Here is an 18,761-nt window from a genome sequence, read left to right as displayed (position 1 = left end):
CGCCCTGGTCCTTGAGCAAGGTCACCTTACATGCAATGTCCTGCAAAATGTCCTATTTCCATGAGTCCTTCCACTAAAGAAACATGGGGGTACGCTGGCAAGGAAATTGTCATACCTACTTGGCTGATGGCTCCCAGCAGTGCACCTACCAAGTAGATGGGGCCGTGGGTAGGGATGACTCCTGGTCTAGTTACCAGCATCTAATCTAGGATTCATTCAGTGGCCCTGCAGCGTAGTTCCACCCCATGCAACTGTGACTCTCAGCTAATGAGGGAAAGAAAAGGAAAAAAAATCTTGACTTTTTAGACTGCAGTTGAAGTTGCTGGGATTCAAGCAGTCGCTACTTTATCTCAACACAGAGACTCCAGCTGAGCTGATCTGCTTCCAATATCATATCCACATAAAGGATTTGACCCACTAATAGAGCATAAGAAAGTAGGCAAGGAAGACCAGGTGGGCTCCATACTGGGCATTCAGAGGGCAAGAAGGTGACAGACAGATACAAGAGGACATCTCTGTGGGGTCACAGTCCAACTCCACCCCTCCTACCCAGCCTGTCAGAACCCACACATGGGTGTCTGAAGCAGCAGACCACCTGGATCTTCCCCCTTAGTCCTCATGCCCTACAGCTGCTTCCAGACTGGTAGTGGAAGTGGGCGGGAAGTGGTGTCATAGCCTATGAGGGCTGAAAGTGACACAGCCACTCATTATGTGGGTGGAATACCAAGGATCAGAGATTTTTAAATGTTTTTCTTTTCCTTTTTTTTTTGTTATTCTGGGGATGAAACCCACAGCCTTGAGTATGCGAGGCAAGCACTCTCAAATGCTCTCTTCCACTGAGCCTTGTCCCCAGCCTCAGAAATTTTATGGGAATGAATATTTTCTTTCTACAACTCTCCTTCAAGAGTGTATGTATAGATTTGCCATGAACTTTCTATTCAGCAGTTTTGTAAATTCTGTATGTAAAATCACTAAGTACAGATGGGAAGACTATTTCAGCTGACAAAGTTTATGGCAGCCAGTAGTGGCAGCCTGTAGTGTAGATTTGACCTGAGCTTTCACTGCTGATGAGTTGAGGGTCTCCTCCTAGATGAAGTGGCCATTCTAAAAGTGTCTATAGCTGCTAAGAGAGAAAAGGATGAAGTTTGAGAATGATGTAGGTACTTACCTTTCAAAGTCTACCTGAGGAGTGGTTATTTAAAATTAGGTGTTGCAGAAATTCTGTCTTTCAATGCATGGTCTCACCTGCACAGGTTAGGAAGCATTTTATCACACCTGACCTGTCTGAGATAGTCAGGGTAATACAGGATTTGATCAGAAGTCTAGTGCAAATAAATCACACCAAGGCCTGCTTTTATTACTATGGCCCAAAACACAGATGACTGTTGTATTTACCCAGCCAGTTGTGCAGTGGGAAACACAGTGGCTACTTCTGTTTGTGGACATTGCAGGCAGAAAAGGGCCAAGTGTACATCAATCACAGCTGTAATGTTGATGTCTTACCACTAGAGGGTGTGCCTGTCCTCTGTGTGGGCCTAGTGCCTCCCAGAAGGCAATGAAGGTGGGGGTCTGTGTACAGTCAAACCTGAATAGCAGTGCTCAGGATTCTTTATGCATTTGGGAAGGGTGGGGAAAGACTACAGAGAGCAAGCAGTCTGCTGATGTGGCTGTACTCATGTTTAGTGACAACAGTCAGAAATATGTTGTTGAATTTTGAGTAGGCTGTTGTAGGGGGAATGTTTGCTTTTAAATGCTCCTAACAGATTTTGCTTTGGAAGAATGCTTATACATGGATAATTTCTTTTTCCAGGGATTGCCTTTCTGAAGGCTATATAGGGAAAATTTATATTCAAGATGAAACATGAAACTAATGTTTAAAGGTCACCATGTGTAAATAGCTTCCTAAATGCCATTTGTATATCTATTAAGAAGGTAGGGTGCCAGTGCATGCTTTGTGCAGAAAGAAGTCATGGCCATAAAGGACAGAATCTCTCCCCCACCTCCCCTGTAACCTATCATAAGCTAGTTAGTCTTGTCTATTAGGTGGGATTTACCATAAGTGAAAATGGTCCTCAGATCAAGGGCAGACACTCCAGTTAAAGTAAGTTAGCAAAGCAGATATAATAGTGCTTTCATTTTTGGAAGTGGCTTGAACCTTAGGTAGAATAAGGACATAATCAAAATTATGGAGATTCATTAGTGCCCTGTAATGTAAGACCTGATGTTATTATTAGGAGCTACCCTACAAGCTAACAGAGCAGGTATATGCCTCTTAGATCTTAGCAACGAAGTTCCTTTACTATTGGATGAATCATTATGTCTAAAAAGTAATTGTTGACTAAGCAAATGACTATGCATCCTAACAGATGTCATCTCACCTCCATACAGGTGACACATAGCTCTGGCTGATAGCAGGGAAGACAGGTGGGACCCTGTGTCTGTCATGAGGTCTCTAATTGCATTCCTGATTGGAGAACCACCCATCCTTTATTGGAGAGGTCTTCAACTGAGCTCTTAGCTTTAGGAAGCACAGGGAGAAGAAAGCAAGGGGACCCACCTTACTGGGCATGCTCTCTGGGAGGGGGAGGAGTGGCAGGTTACACGCCTGGCTGTCCCAGTTCTACTGTATGCTTCCTGTAGCTGTGGCATTTCATTCCACACAGTCTTAAGTCCCCGTTGCCCTCCTTAGGTTTTTGTCAAAATGTGCTTTATCTGATTGACACCATAAATCTTGAAATGTCACATGCAGAATTCTTGTGGGAACCAATATATATATGTTTGCAATCATGTTGTGAGAGTTTAAATGTATTAGCTGGAAAATGCTACTGGCAGCAAATTATAAAAAAGAAAGTCTTCTTTTCCTGCAGTGGGAACTGACCATGTAGTCTTAACAGTCTTTTGTACAACTATCTACAAACCAGGTGATTTCCCTTTATCCAGTTCTTGTCCTTGGGATTGTCTCTAAATGCATCAAACATACAATAAAAAATACTGAAGTTAATGTCCAGTGGCCTCTTCTGTCTTGTGTTTCATGAAAAAATGCTCGCATCAGTCAGCACACAGGAAATGTGTGGAAGGGGATGTGTTTTCTGCTGGAAATCTTCAAAAAAAAACCAATCAACTCAGAAATTTTCTGCATTAGGTACTATTCTTTGGGTAAATTCATTCTTTAAAAGTAAACACAAAACTACAATGAGAAATCTAGTCACATCCATCAGGATTCCAACTTAAAACAAAAAGTAGCCACTGGAATCCTTGTAGACTACTGATGGGAATGTAGATGACACATCCATTGTGCAAAATAGTATGGAGGTTGCTAAAAAATGTTTTAAAAAAGGGCTACCATGTGACCCAGTGATTCCACTTCTAAGTATCTTTAAAAAAGAGTGGAAAGTAGGGCCCCAAAGATATATTTGTACTTACAGGTTCATAGTAGCATTATTTACAACAGCCAAAATGTGTAGACAAGTATCCATAGATGTATGGATGGATAAACAAAATGTAGTATAAGCATACTGTCAGGGAGCTGCTCTGGAAAGGAGCTAGGTACACACCTTTAAGTCCTGAGCGAGGAGGTACTGAACAGGTATTGCACTGCAATGCGTTTGGACCCTACCTCCACTGATAAGAGAGGTGCAGCTCCAGGAGTGTGTGTCACCCGATGGGGTTGGATCACACCCTTGCCTCATTTGAGTGGCTTCTCCCCAATAAAACTCAAGTTCCAGGAGTGCTCCTCCTCTTTTTTGCCTACCTTGCCCCTCCTGTAGGAGCTGTGGCTGAGGAGCGGTCATTGAACCCAAAAAAGTACTTTCTGTGTCTGTGTCTTTATTTAGTCAGACAAAATTCACTTGGAGTGATGTTGACTGGTTTAGCCATGTTCCATGACACCATACAATAGAATTGTCTTCAGCTTTTAAAAATAGAAGAAAATTCTGACTCATGCCACCACATGTATGAACATTCAGGGCGTTATGCTGAGTAAAATAAACAAGTTCCAGGAGGAAGTGTACAATTCTATTTATGTGAAGTACCCAGAGTTGTCAAATCAAGGAGAAGGAAGAGGAAGAGTGGTTGCCACGGGTTGGGAGGAGGGAGAAATAGAGGATTGTAGTTTTATGGGTACAAAGCTGAAGTTCTACAAGATGAAGAGTTCTGAAGTTGGGTGGTAGTGGTGGCTGCTTAACAGTGAAGATGCCCTCCAGTTACACTGGACACTAAAAACAATCAAGATGGCAAATTTTATGTTGTGTATTTAACCACAATTTTTTAAAAGAAAAAAAGAACTAGAATTGGAAGTCTAGAGTCTAGATCATCAGAATTGCTGATGCTATCTATGCTGAGTCTCCTCCTTCTAAAGGTTTAGCAGCTCCATGACACAAGGATGTCTCTTAAGAAAAAAAGTTCTCTCTGCTCTTATGGCATGCAAAATTGATTGTCTGGTTCAGGAAATAGAACTAAGCCACCTGCAACAAGTGACCTGAGTCAAGATTAGATTAGACAATTGCTCCATTGACATAAGGAATTGCTACTTTAAATTTTATTCCCACCTATTTCTTTTTCATTAAAATAACACACTCCTGAAAAGCTCCAAGAGTAGGTATGAGTTTGTATGGTTGCTATAACAAAATACCACAGACTAGATGGTCTAAGCAGGAGAAATTTATTGTTCCATGGCTTTGGAGCCTAGATGTCATGTGTAAGATCATAGTGTCTGTGGGGTTGGTTCCATCTGAGGCTGTGAGAGGCAATCTGTTACATGTCTCCTGACTAGCTTCTGGTGCTTTGCTGGAAATCTTTAGCATCATCCCAACCTCTGCTTTCCTCTTATACCACATTATCCCCGTGTGTATGGCAATACCCAATTTTCCCTTTATATAAGAAACCCAGCCCTATTGAATGTAGGGCCCACTTCAGTATGACTTCATTTAAAATAATTATATCTTCAGTGATCCTCTTTCCAAATAAGGTACCATCCTGAGATATACTGGAGCTAAGGACTTCTATATATGAATTTTGTGGGGACATAATTCAACCCATGACAGAATGGGTTCATGAAGGATGCCAAAGCTTTTGGGGCATAGTCTGAGATTCTGGAACTCCTAGAAATTCTGGAAGAAACTCTGGAACTCCTGGAAGAGCTTCTGGAATCTACAGCTCTTCTCATGAAGTTGTTCCTCTCACCTCTCCCATTCTTAATTTCCTAATGGGTGCCTCAGTGTAAAGGTCCTTCAATGTATAGCTCAGCTCCTTTACCACCTGCCTGGACTTTAGAATTCATCACCTACTTTGTAGATTATCCTGGGCCCTTGCTCTTCTTCCCCACTCAGACTGGCCTTTTTTGGTCACTAAAGAGCTTATTGGTACCTCCATCAATATGGCAGCAAGAAAAAAAAATTCAGCTCCTTAACTCATTAGGATGCAAAGCATGTAGTAGCTAGCTTTCAAATTAGTTTCTAGATGAGATTTATTTTTGGAACATCTATGAATTTTAATTACCCCTCCTGCTTTGTTATCCCACAGCACTGCTAGCAAAGCGTGGTCCCAGCAGCTCAGCCAGCGACTAAAGGGAGCAACTGGGATGCAGCCAGCAGAGCCCTGTTTGTGACTGAGCATGAAATAGGCAAACTGGTGGCTCCTCAGAGGGAGGGGTGTGCCCTTGCCTGACTGAAGTGACCAAAGCGTCAGGGCCTGCTCATGTGACTTCATCTCTATATGCCCAGGTACACATCCATGTAATGCAACTAAAGCACAGGCCAAGTAATTTACTTTCCAACACTCATACGAGATGATAGATACTCAAATCTGTGTGTGTTTTCTAAGCTCTCATCCTGAGCCAGCTCACCTAGCAGATAAGCCAAATCTCCCCCAGAACAGGCTTCAGAGTCTACCTAAAACAGTCTTAATGGAGTCGGAGATGGTTTTGCTTCACACAGGAGGCTCTTTGGAGTGGTTTGCTGAATTAAGGAAGTGGGGGTCCAAGTGCATTTTAGGCTGAAAGTTTTTTCCATTTTAATACAATTTAGCAGAATTTATGAACAATACACTCTGCCTATTCTATATAAATAAAACTAAATAAATATAGTTACCTACTTTATTATTATTATTAGGTACTGGGGATTTAACCCAGGAGCACTTGACCACTGAGCTACATCCCCAGCCTTTTTATTTTTTTAAATTTTGAGACAGGGTCTTGCTGAGTTGCTTAAGCCTCACTAAGTTGCTGAGGCTGGCCTTGAACTTGGGATCCTTCTGCCTCAACCACCCCAGTTGCTGAGATTACAGATATGTATCACCACACTTGGCTAATTTTAGCTACTTTTAAAAACACACCTGAAAAGTACCCCCCAACCCCTAGGCTTGGTTGAACCAAACACTCAGTAAATTAGCTCAAAGAAGAAAGGCTCTGTTTCCATCACTGTATGTTATAGCAAGCACGAGGTCCATGTAAACATCCATTTTGTTGTGGCCTTCTCAGAAGCCCTTCCGATCCTTAAACTTCTAATCCTTGGCTTTCCCGGGCACAGTGGTGCATGCCTATAATCCCAGCGACTTGGGAGGTTGGGGTAGGAGGTTTGCAAGTTCAAAGCCAGCCTCAGCAAAAGCTAAGCAACTCAGTGAGGCCCTGTCTCTAAATAAAATATAAAATAGGACTGGGGATGTGGCTCAGTGGTTGACTGCTCCTGAGTTCAATCCCTGGTGCCCCCTCCCTAAAATGTTTGGCCTTGGTACTCAAATTTCATCATTATACATCGTACATATCAAAATATCACACAGTATCTCATAAATATGATACCATTAAAAATTGGCTTAGATCAGTAGTGGTGACCATAGATGGGTTTTCAACAGGAAATGACCTCAGAAGCATTTCCACTTATTAAAGTTAGTTTATTAGGTACAAGGAAATGAATCTGCAGAGTAAGGCATCAATAAATATAAAATAAAGGTGAAACAGGGGGAGAGTTACAGACAACAGGGTCAGTGAGGATGTGGGAGGTGGCAGGGATGCCTCTCTGATGAGTCCATGGTCAAGGGGCTCAGCCTGTACACTGCCCAAGCTTGGAGGGTGCGCATTCAGTGACAGGTCTCGAGGACACACATGATGCCGGATTCCTGAGGTTGCTCCCTATTTGCCATTTTTTGGTTTCTGCTCCTTCCTTCCCTCTGTTCTTGAATGGTTTTATTATAAATTTTCTATCCCAGCAGAACTTCTGAACGCCTCACCAGGACCGGGAGTCCACTCCAAAGTGGAACTTCCAGTGTCTAGGGCCTTCCCCATTATTCAAATTAAAGCTCTTGTAAATATTTTATGCAACCAGAAGGAAGGCAGAGTGGATACTGTCCCCCACATGAAATCCTGGACTTCTTGGAAAACTTCCAAAACCAATACAATAAATCAATAATGCAAAAGGCCTGTGAAAGCTTCTTTCCCACTGATTTTAGCTGTTATGATTTGGCCTGAGTCGTGCCCCAGAGATGCATACTTGATGCTGACTCAGTTTCTCCCATCTGGAATGAGAAAGCACACACTGATGCAGGACACCAGCTTGATGGGCTCCAGACCACAGAGAGGGGTCTGCAGTCACATTGGCCAAACCTGGCTCACTGTGGCTCACTGTCCCGCATCCTCAAGGTTTGAAGAGATGAGTGGGTTGTTCCAAAGCAAACTTTTCTGCTATCCTGCTCTTCTCCCTCTCCGATTTCCTCAGGGATCTCAAATCTGTTTCCTCCTAGTCTCTCTCCTTTATCCATGTCAGCGTTCCCTGTCCACTTCCATGCCCTTGCTGGCTCAAGGAAAAGGTAAGGGACAGCTCCAGCCCAGCTGGACTCTGCATAATCAGGGAGCTGAATGTGCACCTGCCCCCAGGTACCCATTACAGGGAAAGGGGAAGCTGTGGGCCTGTGACATCTTCCCTCAGCTGGGAAGGGGGCTGAGTGTGGCCTATGGTTGGTTTTCAGATTCTCAGGGTGGGCTGTGGCCAGATAGTTGAGACATATATTTCTTCAGACATTTTGTTTTACACGTTTCTCATATTTTCCATGGAAATCTTTGCAACCTCTTTGGGAGATTGGGAGACTTCTGGGATAGAATTATCAGTTCATGATAATCAGAACCAGCATATGTGAAGAGAGAGCACTCCCCGGGCACTGTGTGCTGGCTAGAGCCCACTGGTTTCTCTGGGCACTGCTTTGTGTCTCACTGCAGTGAAAATGATTGAAGATGATCTCCAGAGATCTCAGTGGGATGTCCAATGAGACTTTTAATCCATCCTTGACTGGACTGTCATGGGCAGAGACAAAAGGCATCAGTCTGGGGTGATTTAGGTTTGTGCCTGTCATGAGACTGGAGACTAGATACTGCATAGTGTCCCACCTAGCCTTGCCCCGTTGATGGTGAGGAAGGCTCTTCTCAGTGATATATAGTGTTAGGAGCACCAGAGGAAGGTCAGAAGGTCTGGGCATGTGACCTTTGACAAACCCATTAGCCTCTGGAGCCTAGTTTTCTCTTTTGTGTAAATGACATTGGGGCTGGGATTGTAGCTCTGTGGTCAGGCACTTGCTTAGCCAAGTGAGTCCCTGGGTTTAATCCCAATTACTGAAAAATAAAATGCATTAGAAGTTTCTCTCCAGTTTGATCACAGGGTGATTAAAAGGATCAAATGAGATACCATGTACAAACCAACTAAAAGCTGTGAACAGCCATATAAATATATGAGACTATAATTATGATGATGATTCTATTTTGCTGATCACAAGAGCAATACCTTCCTTGTAGAAATTATAGAAGTATACTAGGAAGAAAGTAAAAAGCAGTGATCATCTTCTATGGGCAATGTCTACACTGGACCATTTTGCAGGGCTGCATGGAATGTGCAGGAAGGTGATCCAAGAGGCATGAGATTCCTGAAAGCCAGAGACATGGGGCAGGCGAGGGAGAACAGACTCCCTCAGCTTTTGTTATATGTGAATGTCTTAATTTATTCCTTACTTCTAAAGGACAGTTTTGCCAAATATAGGATTCTAGGTTGACAGTTTTTTTTTCTTTTTAATACTTTCAATATATTAGCTTACTTGTCCTCTCCAAAGTTCTGATGAGAAATCTGCCAATAACCTTCCTGAGGATACCTGGTATGTGACAAATCAATTCTCTTGTTGCTTTTGAGATCCTCTGTTCTTCAGAAGTTTTGTTACAGAGTGCCTTGATGTTAGTCTCTTTATGTTCATCTTCTTAGAGTTTAGTAAGCTTTTTGAATGTTTTTATTCATGCCTCTAATCAAATTTGTGAAGTTTCTTCAAACATTCTTTCTGTGCCCCCTCTCGTCTCCCTGAAAACACCTGATGCTGTCCCATAGCTCTGACAGGCTCTGTTCACTTTTAATGTTTTTTCCTTCTGGTCTTCAGACTTAATAATTTTGACTGTCCTTTCTTCTAGTTCACTGATTTTGTTTTTCTGCTGGCTCAAGTCTGCCTTTCATTTTCTCTAGTGAATTTTTCATTTCAGTTGTATTTTTTTCAGCTTCAGAATTTCTATGTTTTCTTTCTCTTTACTGATATTTCCATTTTGTTCATACATCATTTGCTTGAATTTATCCACATCTTCCTTTACTTTTTTGAGCAACTTTAAGTCAGTTGCCTTTTGGGCTGGGGCTGGAGCTCAGGGTAGAGCACTTGCCTAGTATGTGTGAGGCCCTGGGTTCGATCCTCAGCACCACATAAAAATAAAATAAAGGTATTGTGTCCATCTACTATTTAAAATAAGCCAGTTGACATTTATTTATTTATTTACTTACTTTCTGTAGGGGGGATTGAATCTAGGGGCATTTTATCACTGTGCTACATCCCTAACCCTTTTTAAATTTTTTTTTGTTTTGTTTTTTGAGACAGGTTCTCACTAAGCTGCTTAGAGCATCACTAAGTTGCTGAGGCTGGCTTCGAACTTGCTATCCTTCCATCTTAGCCTCCCAAATTGTTGGGATTACAGGGACATGGCACCATGCCCAGCATGAACATTTTTAAGACTGCTGTTTTAAACTGTTTGTCTAATAGATCTGCCATCAACCTTTTTTCAAAGATACTTTTGTTGTTGTTGTTGTTGTTGAATGGTCTTCACTTTTCTACTTCTTTATGTAATTTGTGATTCTTTTTTTTGTTGTTGGGAATGATATCTGAATCAAACAATGCCATAACACTAAAAAGCAGATCCTCTTCCTTCCTCAGAATTTGCTAGAAGTATTTGTTATCATTTTAATTTTTATTCCATTCTATTTTTCTTATTTTAAGTATGTTATCTCTAGGCCAAGAATCAGCTTGAGGTGTAAATTTAAGGTCTTCTCAGGTCTTTCTGGAGCCTATGCCTTTTCTCTTGAACATACGTGGTTACTTCCTAATTTCCCCTACATGTGAAGTTGTTTTCAAACAGCTTGGTCTTTAACGTTTGGCTTCCAAAAGTAGAAACAGTAAAATGAAGGGAAGAAAAAAAATTCTCCTGGAGGTTGCTTCAGCCAGAAGGAGAGAGATCTGCAGTGGTGAAAAGAGGTGTAGGGGGGGATGCCACCTCTTTACCTGTACCCATGTTTTCAGAAGCAACAGTGGGCAATTAAAGCCCAGATCCCCAACGTGTGGAGGATGGGGATATTTTTTTCCCCTTTGCCCTTCTTGGCTCCCCCAAACTGTGTGCAAGTTACTCCAAGAACACATGCATAGCTGCCTGCCATGGGGCTGGTGGGGGGGATGCTCAGCAGCTACTGGTACAAGCTGAAATCACCTAAAATCAATTCTGATTTATTCTCCAAGCATCCCCTGGGTCTTGAAGCCTTCAATGGACCCCAGAGTTCTACACAGTTCCATACAAAATCCAATAGATGGGTTTTGCCAGTGCAATTGTTGTTCAGGTGGGGAGACAGATTCCTGGTGTGTCTTATCCTATCATCCTCTCAGAATCCCCTCCACCTAGTAACAATTCTGTGCATATTCTTCCTCTCTTCTTTCTTTTTTATGTGCATATGCTTCTTTAACTACAGTTGTATTCCTGTTTTGAACCTATGATCATCTGAGAATGAATATTGCTATTCCTGGGTTAGCTGAGGTTAGAGAAGGGAAATGCTTGTTTGCCAGAGGAAGTACCTACCGCCTGTCCCAGGGACTATCCTGGCTTTTGGGAATCGAGGCCCTTCCTTCTTAGGTCACTGTGGGATGGCCCAGTGTACCAGCATGCCAGCCTGTTGTCTGTCACACAGAACCCTGAAACAGGACGAGGCCAGAGTAGGACTGTACATGTTTTCTAAGAAACAAAGGACTTTTAAACCTGAGACTTCATTTTGTACAGTGGGAGATGTCACCTCTGCCCAGGTTACAAGACACTTCTAAGTTGCATGGGGTGCGAGCAAGGGCATTTCTTCCAAGACTGTCTTAGTGCAAAAGCACCCGTGTGGTCTCCCTCTTGGCCTTGTCAATTTCCTGTAGCCAAAGGACTTGGCTTGTGAGTCAATCTGGCCAAAATCAATTATAATATCGATGGAGGAAAAAGCTCTAAGGGCACCAAAAGGAGCCATGTATTCTACAGGTGAGAGAGAACACTGAATTAGATTTTATAAATGCTACAGGGTTTTTCTCACAGGTTTCTCAAACTATGCTACTCAGGGAAGAATGGGCAGGGACTGGGGTGATGACAGCAGAATGAGTCCAAAGGGGGTTCTGAGTGGCTCAACTTGTTTCTGCATGTGGTAGTGATTCTGGGGGCCCCTTCCATGCTTCAGATCTTGAATTCTAAGTGTTCCATTCTGGCTTGAAACAAAGCCACACCAAAATGGCTTTCCACAAAGAAAACGAGTGTGAGGAAGGCTGCCAAGCTGTTGAGCCTTTCCGTGCTCCCCAGGAGAATCTCTTTGAGGGCTATTTCTGAGCATTTCTGCCTTTGATGTCATCCGGGCTCTGTCCAGCTGCCTCTGTCTGGAGCCAGGGACAAGGTGTGCGGCCTGAGAGAAACAAGGAAGATCTCATCATTGATTGGACCGGGGAAGGTTGGGCCCACTCCACCAAGAAACCCGCTCAGCCAGCACTTCCACACCAGAAAGAAACCCAGGGCAAGGTGAGCCTGGAAACCTGAGACCACTAGGCTCCTGGCCCTGGACTGTGCTTCCGCCCCATGCTTAAAACCACAGACCACAGACACAGGGTCGTCATGTCCATGATGCAAGGACAGCACCTTGTGAGGCCCATCATCTTTAAGCTTGTTAGCGCTTCCTGACTCATGGCTCACCACAACCTTCAGCTACACCCTTCTACAGTGTACCAGGCACCATGCCAGGGTCAGTTAGATCCATGTCCCAAAGTCCCCAGGACAGTCCAGGTTGCTGTGCTACCTAAAAAACAGCATGAAATAAAGAAACAATGATCATGAATTATTTATAGTATTAAAAAACTGATAATAACCTGTGTTCAACCAAAGGTTCTAGGTAATCTAGAGTTCAGTATCATATAATGGTGTATGAAGCAGATGTCTTTTTAAAAAGTCTTGATTTGGAGGAACTAAATCGTATAAAATAGAACAGTGTTGATTATTTTTAAAATTCACTAAAAACACAGTTAATAATTGGAAATGTTTCCTCTTGAGGAGAATTATTATTTTTTAAAATTCCTGTGAATAAATACTTCTGAAGTTTTCTACCATGAGCATATATAAACCATTGGGACAACTTTGTATGGTACAGTTTTAAAAATGAACTATCACTCAGAAGGGTCTCTGAAACTTAACAAAACATTAATAAATGGGCACTGTAACTTTCATTAAAACATTTTTTTAAATTAATGAGTGCACTGAGTTTAGAATAAAGATATTTTGGAGCAAATGATGCAGGGAATCTAGGATTTTTTAGACAGTTTGAGTAAAAGTAAAAAGGTACTGACAGCCCCTGATCTGATTCCCTGTGAGAAGACAGCCTTGGGAATGACTATTTTTAAATTTCAGAAACTCCTGTCCACTACAGAAAAATCTTCTAGGTCTGGGTTTCACAATTCAGGCTTTATTAACATTTTGGGCTCTACGATTCCTTGTGGTGAGGCCATCCTCTGTGCTGTAGGACATTTAACAGCAGAACTGGTCTCTCTGTTACTAGGTGCCAGTCACACTCCTGTCCCAGGCCCATGCCCAATTGTTAACTCAAACCTGGACTCTAGACATGGTTGACTGGTCCCTGGGGGCCAACATCTCCCCATTTAAAGACCATTAGGTAATAAAACAGGCTTCCCCAGGTAAACAGCTTTCCCTAGTTTTGTTACAGATGCCTGGAAACAAGAGCAGAGAGGTTAAAGGATAATCAGTGAGTTCTCCATAAAATAGAAAGGACAACTCTGGCCTTAGTGCAAAGAGAAATTTCACTGGTGCCAGAAGTGAGTGGTGGGGACATCGACAGGGTTAGAGAGAGTGCTTTGGATTTAAAAATGGCTTTGAAGGGATTTCCCCTTATAAAATGTCACTAGAACCTTCTGGAATTCATCAAATGGGGCCGTTCTGCAGAAACCGTCTATCACACCAGCTATTCCCCTTGGAAAGGTATTTCATATTCATCCAAACTACAGTTTTCAAACTTTTGGTACAGGAGCTCAGAGTAAGAAATCTTTTTACACCTCTTCCCCATCTCCATCCAGCCCCTACTGCACTGGCAGAGCCCACAGAGTGAACGCTGCTGCCTTTGCTGCGATCTCCTGCAAACCGAGGGCTCTGCTTCCCTGCTAATGCAGCTATGTCCCTGAGGAACACTTGAACAGCAGTCCTGGTGCACACTCCTCTGCATTATGAGATTGAAAAAGGAATGTCTATGCTGGGGCTGACAGAGCAGGACCCAGGGCCAAGCTGGCTTTCAGCCTTGTTTTTCTTCATGAGCAAACCAAGCTCACCTTGTATCTTTCTCCAGCCATAGCCACATTTTCATATTAGGAAAAAGAAAATCCATTCTGTAGCTAAGTGACATGAGGATGGATATGTAGGACTTGGAGAGTGTTTAGAAAGGATTTAGAAATTTGGCTGGCCATTAAGGCAGGGCCTCCTGGGGATTCTTCTACCAGCCTTAGAGTGTAATTCATGGGAGTTGGAAGGTGGGCTTGGGAAAGGCAGACTCGTGTGAAGAGCAGACCTAACCATCAGTGCAGGGCCAACAGTCTGCCCAACTTCAGTCCACCATGGCAGGAAAGTGAGGAGGCAGTGGGCCGAGATGCAAAGATTACTCTGGATGTGGAGCAGAGACCTGAACTAGCCCTGACCAGGGCAGAAGAGGCAGGCCACTGTACTCTGCCTTGGTTTCTCCAGCTGTACATGAAGCCAGATGACCGACAAAAGGCCTTCTCGTAATCTCTAAGTGAAGGGAATGACAGGTTCCATTGGATCTAAACCTTCCATCTGTTTTTTTCTCTCCTTCCACTGTCACTGCCATCATAGAACTGGTGGGCACAGGAGACTCATCATCCCTTTGAGCACATCTCCTCTGGACTAAGCCCAAGCTAAGAGAGGTCACCCTACATGCCATATGCCTCCCTTCCGTCACAGGTACATGAACCTATGGGTGGGATAATCTTCTTCTCTCTCCCCAAAATTTGCAATCTAAAAGTTTCAATGATTACTAAAAGCAGTATTCCTTTACCAAAAGAATTTAGACAACACAGACAAGCACTGAGTGACAATCACTTCATATTTTGGTGTATTTATAATCTCTTCCTCTAATTGATGAAATTCTCTTTTTCTCCCTCAACACACAAGTTAATTTAATTTATTTTTAATTTAAATCATAAACAGGACTCAGAGCCACACAATGGTAATCCCAGTAGTTCAGGAGGCTGAGGCAGGAGGATCCCAAGTTCAAAGCCACAGCAATTTAGTGAGGCCCTAAGCAACTCAGAGAGACCCTGTCTCAAAATTAAAAAAAAAAAGGCTGGGGACGTGGCAGCTCAGTGGTTAAGCATCCCTGGGTTTAATCCCAGAACAACAACAACAACAACAACAACAACAAAATAAATCGTATTTATTTTTTGTGTACTTTTTTGGTATTATTTTATTCATTCAAGAGGGTGTTGAGGGTTGGGGATGTGGCTCAAGCGGTAGTGTGCTCGCCTGGCGTGCGTGCGGCCCGGGTTCGATCCTCAGCACCACATACAAACAAAGATGTTGTGCCTGCTGATAACTAAAAAATAAATATTAAAATTCTCTCTTTCTCTCTCTACCTCTCTCTCTCTAAAAAAAAAGAAAGAAAAAGAAAAAAAAAAGAGGGTGTTGAATTTTCTCAATGTGCTAAATAATTGGTAACATTGTTTTAATGTTTTCATGGTGTTCCATCTTGTGACTCTGCTTTAATTTTTAAACTCCATTGAAGGAGATTTGTGATATATCCAATTTTTTTTTATTCTGTAAATGGTTGAGCAATGTATACATGAGTGAGCCTTTTTATTCAACAAGTATTTACTGAGTGCATGCCTGACTCCATTCTGAGAGCTGGAGATGGGCTAGTGCATAAAATTGGTGCCTTCTCTGCCATTCAAGTCTTCAAGTATGGGGGAAGACAGACAAGGGGCAGGTAAACACATCACATGTCAGCAGGTGATAAATACCTTGAAGACTATTAAAAAACAGTGTGAAAAGAATAAAAATTGATGGGCCAGAGAGACCTACTATTTTACATCAGTCAAGGATTGTCTGATAAGGTACTGCTGTGGACTGAACTGTGTCCCCCCTTCTCAAATTCACATGTGGAAATCTCAATACTAGTGTGATGGTATTGGCAGATGTGCTTTTGGGAGGTTATCAGGGTTATATGAGGTCATGTGGGTGGGTCCCCTGATGGGGATTAGTGTCCTCATACTAGAAAGTGGTTCTTCCTCTTTGCCATGTCAGTACAGTGAGAAGGTGGCTCTCAAACTCTTTGACAGAGTTTCCTCTGTCAAAGCAGGAAACTGAATCAGACACCACTTAATCTTTTCAGCTTCTAGACTGTGAGAAAATACACAGCTGTTAAGCCAGCCAGTCTATGGTATTTTGTTTTGGCAGCCTGAGCTGATAGACAGGTACCATTTGATCCACAGGAAGTAGAGAATGAGTCTGTGGCTATCTGTGGAAAATGTCTCATACCTAAGGAAAAGCAGATGCAAAGAACCCAGAGGCAGAATTGTGCTTTGAATGTTCTAGAAATTGAGGTGGTGTTAGAGCAAGTAAGGTGGCAGGAGAGTGGTTCAAGAGGAGAGGGACAGTTTATGTAGGTCTTATAAACCATGATAAAAAGTTCTCATTGATTTGGAGCAAGATGAGAATTTACTGGAGGCTCTGGGGCAGAGGGCAGCTTGGTTGGGCTTGGGCTTTACCCACATTACTTGTGCTACATTGGGAAGCAGGGAAGCCTATTAACAGGTTCCTGAGGTAATTTGGGAAAGAAATGCTTAGGTCAGGGTTGGGGTGGAAGAAGAGGTGAGAGAGATCAGATTCTAGATGCATTTCACTGGAAGATGCCCTAGAGTTTACTGCTAAGTTGAATGTGGGAGAAGAGAAAGAAGCTGAAGATGATTCTGAGGTTTTTGGTATTAAAAAAATAATGGAGGAGCCTCAGAGTTCAGGGGAAGTAGAAAGGAGAAGGAGAGCTGTTGAAAAATCTTAAGTGGGAGAAGAGCTTTGGAAGACGGGGTTGTACACTACCCTGATGCCTCTGATTTGGCAAGGGGGAGGTCCACTGGTGGCCTTGATAGCAGCTCTTGCCATGGTAGGGAGGGGAGAAGGACTGAGAGGACTCAGCAGGAGAGAGAACAGGAGGAGAGGAAGTGAGACAGGGAGACATGCTGGCTCTAAGAAGAGCAGAGAAGGCTCAGGGAAAGAGTAGATCAAGGGACAGATTTTACAGACATCAAAGCACCTTTGCAGATTTAGAGAAATAAAGAAATGCCCAGGAAAGGCAGAAGTTGTGGTGAAGGAGAAGGAGGCTGGAAGACAGTTTATGAAGGGCTGTGGTTGACAGTAACTAAAAAAGCTCACTGGGGCAGAGGGTCCTGCCCAACCTCCCACCACAAAGGCAGAAATAATTACTCTCCCCCTGAGGTGTGCTTTTTCTATGAATTCTCTCAGCTTTGGAACATCTCATCCTTTAATTTCTGTGACATGATCCACCCTATACTGTTAAAGTCATTGCAGTGCCTAGCGGAGAAGTTGCACAGCTCCTGGAATTAATGGTGGCCAAGTTTTACTTTAAACATAAAATAATTCTTTTCAAAGAGGAGTTGGACTTCAATGAGATACCACTTTGCACTCACTAGACTGTCTACTATGAAATGAAATTAAAATTTAAAACTGAAAAATCAGGGTTGATAAGGACAGAGAAAAACTGGAACCCTTATGTGCTTTTGGTGAAAATGTAAACTAGTGGAGCTGCTATGGGAACTGGTATGGAGGTTCGTGAACCAATTAAAAATAGAAATTACCATACAACCCAGCCATTCTACTTTAAGATATGTACCCTCAGAGAATTTGAAATCAGGTGTTGGGAGCTGCCACATAGGAGCTGAGCGCCCCCTAGCTTTGATTGATAGGAATGTAGAGAGATGTGGCAAGTGGCCATGGGCTGTGTGTATGAGCTGTGAGCATTTTCAACACACAAGCAGACTGGACTGACGATGCAGCTCTGTCTGGGCTGTGCACAGATGTGTCCCTTTCACTTGTTCTGCCTTTGATCATCACACAGCACATGAGATAGGTGTGGTCTTTCAAGATGTCAGTCAACCTGCTGACCTGGGAGACGTCGCAAAGCTAGATTAAGCCCCCTGAAACCTGACCCCTTGCTTCATTTGAATGGATTCTTCCCAATAAAACTGGGTTCAAGGTGTGCTCTTTCTCTTTCTTGCCAGCCTTGCCTCCTTTGTGGGAACTAGGTCAGAAGAGTCATCATAAAACCCAAAGAAAAAGGTATTTCTGTGTCATTATTTTATGCCAGCCCAATTCACGTGGAGTGACCCTGACTGGTTTAGTTGTATGCCATGACAATCAGAGTCTTAAGGAGACATTTGTATACCTCTGTTCATAGCAGTAAATATTTTCAATAGCTAAAATGTGTCAGAACCCAATCATCCAGTGAATAGATAAATAAAATGTGGTATTTGTGTTTGTATGTGTGTGTATGTACACATACATACATCATGGAACATTATTCTGCCTTAAAAAGGAAGGACATTCTGACATAAATTACATAGATGAAATTTGAGGACATCATGCTAAGTGAAATCAGCCTGTAACAAAAAGCAAATTGTGTATGGTTCTGCTTATAGGAAGTACTTAGAGTATTCAAAATCATAGAGACAGAAAGTAGAATGGTGCTTGCCAGGAGCCAGGGGGAGAGGGAAACATGGAGTTATTAATCCATGGGTGTAGAGTTTTGGTTTTACAAGATGAAAAGTATCCTGGAGTTTGAAACATCTTCACCACCTCAAAAGGAAACTCCACACCCATTAGCCATCATTCCCCATTTTCCAACACTCAGTCCCTGCAATGCCTAATCTAACTTTATGACTCTATGGATTTGCCTATTTTGGACATTTCATATAAATGGTATCCTACAACTGTGATTGTCCTATTTGGTTTCTTTAACTTAGCATGATGTTTTCAAGCATCATTCATGCCCCAGCAGGTCTCTGTACTTCATTCCTTTTTATTGCTAAATCATATCTCATTACAGGATGATCATGCATTGTCCATGAATTCATCAGTAATTTCCACTTTTTGGTGATTGTGAATTATGCCACTA

General features: G+C 42.6%; 1 pseudogene; it reads right to left on the bottom strand.

The window, feature by feature from the left end:
• Nucleotides 1-9,372: 9,372 nt before the first annotated feature.
• The window catches only part of LOC143386021 (WAS/WASL-interacting protein family member 3-like), a 38,698-nt pseudogene continuing 29,309 nt past the window's right edge, over nucleotides 9,373-18,761 (bottom strand).

Source organism: Callospermophilus lateralis (assembly GCF_048772815.1).
Source record: "Callospermophilus lateralis isolate mCalLat2 chromosome 11 unlocalized genomic scaffold, mCalLat2.hap1 SUPER_11_unloc_3, whole genome shotgun sequence".
NCBI lineage: Eukaryota > Metazoa > Chordata > Mammalia > Rodentia > Sciuridae > Callospermophilus > Callospermophilus lateralis.
Note: the sequence above shows the minus strand (reverse complement) of the source record. Positions and strands in the feature narration are given on the sequence as shown.